Source organism: Glycine soja, unplaced genomic scaffold, assembly GCF_004193775.1.
Source record: "Glycine soja cultivar W05 unplaced genomic scaffold, ASM419377v2 tig00011706_1_pilon, whole genome shotgun sequence".
NCBI lineage: Eukaryota > Viridiplantae > Streptophyta > Magnoliopsida > Fabales > Fabaceae > Glycine > Glycine soja.
In genome coordinates this window covers 15975-18256 of record NW_021143681.1, presented here as the reverse complement: position 1 = coordinate 18256, position 2282 = coordinate 15975, and positions in this window count along the sequence as shown.

Sequence of the window (2282 nt, the reverse complement as noted above, 5' to 3'; positions counted from 1 at the left end):
CAAAAGGATTTTAACATGTATAGGGTAGATTGAACATTATTTATGCATTTGATCAATGTAAATGTAAAGTATCATTCCCTTATAGAGTAAATTTGTAATATCCTTTTTTTAAAAAAAAATTATGTAATTAATATGGAAATGTAATATTATTTTAATAACAAAAAATAGCATTATAGATGTTTCAACAAATTTTGAAATTATATCTATAAAAATAAGAATTTGAAAGAAATTATTAATTTAATTTTATAGAAATTTCATAAACTTAAATAATTGTAAGATGATATACCAAATAAATTATTAGTAAGAACAATGATATTAAAAAAAACGAATTCATGAATGTTAGAACTTGTTATGATATACATGTGTTAAAAACAATTATGAGGTAATTAATTAAAGTAGTTGGTAATTAGTTTAATTAACTTGAGTTTGAATTGGGGTTGTATGGAGGGATTTTCAGTGCTCATCGGGAGAGCAAAATGGAGGGGTGAGCTTCATGGTGTTAACCATTTGCTTTTTGCGGATGACTACTTCATCTTTTGCAAAGTGGATGGTGTGGAGTGTGAACTGCTTGCAAATATTTTGGAAAACTATGGTAATGCGTCTGGGAAGCTCATTAATTTTCATAAATCAGAGGCTATGTTTAGTAAAAACACACCTCTAATTGGTAGGGTCGGGGGTTAGGGAAGTACCTGGGGTTGCTATCTCCATTGGGGCATATCAAGAAGGTAGTGTTTAGCTTTGTTAAGGACAAGGTATGGAGGAGAATCCAGTCATGGACAGAGAGGTTCTTATCTAAAGCAGGGAAAGAAGTCCTTATTAAGTTTATGCTTCAAGCAATACCCATGTATTCATAAGCATATATATGCTTCCTGTTACCAATCTTGACAAAATTCAAAGGATGTTGAACTCCTTTTGGTGGGGTTTGAAGAGTGGGTCATCAGGAGGTATTAAATGGCTTAGATGGGAGAAGTTGGCAATGAATAAGGAGGATGAGGGCCTAAATTTCCTCAACCTAAATGGTTTCAATTTAGCATTGTTAAGAAGACTGTTAGAAAATTAAAACAAAATAAAAGAAATAAATAAGAAGAAAATGCAAAGTCTTAAACTAAATAACAAAACAATAGTAGTAAAATAATTTCAGTTGACAGAACATGAATTAACAATGCAATATATCATACAATAAGCACAAAGGAAAATAATTTAAAGGAGAAATTTTTAATTAGTCTAGGTTGAAGCGCGCAAACGCTATCCTTAGAGAGAAAACGTCCACACTGCACTAGTAGAAAAATCTTATTGCGCTCCTCTCCCAAGATACGAGAACCCGTTGGTTCCAATCGTGTGCAGCGAAAGGATCCCCAAACCTTCTGAACACCAATGCTCTTGCTCTCAAAAATAATTTTTTTATAAGAAAGGAAAATTTAGAGAGAAAGAAAGCAAATTGTTTATTCTGCTTGTGTGTGTATTTTCTAGAGAGAAGGAAAGAGATATATATAGGCATAGACCTTGTTATGCAACAACAAAAAATTTTAAAGTAAAACTACGTGACCCATTGGAAACCAACGTGCAGATCAAAACAAACGTAATAAACACTTAACAAAATGCATTGACCCACTAAAAGCAAAATCTTAGAAAAGATAGGAAATCTAATTTTACATAACAGATTCTAAAATAAATAATTTATTTTATAAAAACAGAATTAATATGAATAATAGATTTTTATAAATCTTAAATTATAAAACAAATATTTACTAACAACTTTGGAGGCTACTCATAAACCCAGAATCCCTTGTTTCTCGAGTTCTCAAAGCCAAGTACTAATCCTAATACAAACTTTTTGAATGCTTCGTTAGGTCACAACCCAAGTGTGTCATGTACAAGTATTTGGAGTGCCCAAGCTATTGTACGGGAGGGTTGTAGATTGCGTGTGGGGAGTGGGGAGAATCTTAGGGTGTGGGGCGATGCTTGGCTTAGGGGAAAAACACATGCATCTATTCAATCAGAGCCTACCCCATATTTTGGAGATCTCACTGTTAGGGATCTTTTCCTCCCAAGGGAGTAGATGTTGGAATAAGGACCTGCTAAAGGCTTTCCTGGAAAGGAAGGATGTGGAGGAGGTCCTTAAATTTCCTATATTGCCTCACAATGGTAAGCATAAGAGGAAAGCTATTCTAAGGGAGGTTTGTAGATGGCCCATTTTCAATATGATCTACATACCATGGGGCAAGGAACATGGTGGATATGCAGCATCTGAAGGTCCTTGGGAATTGGAACCAACTGTGGTT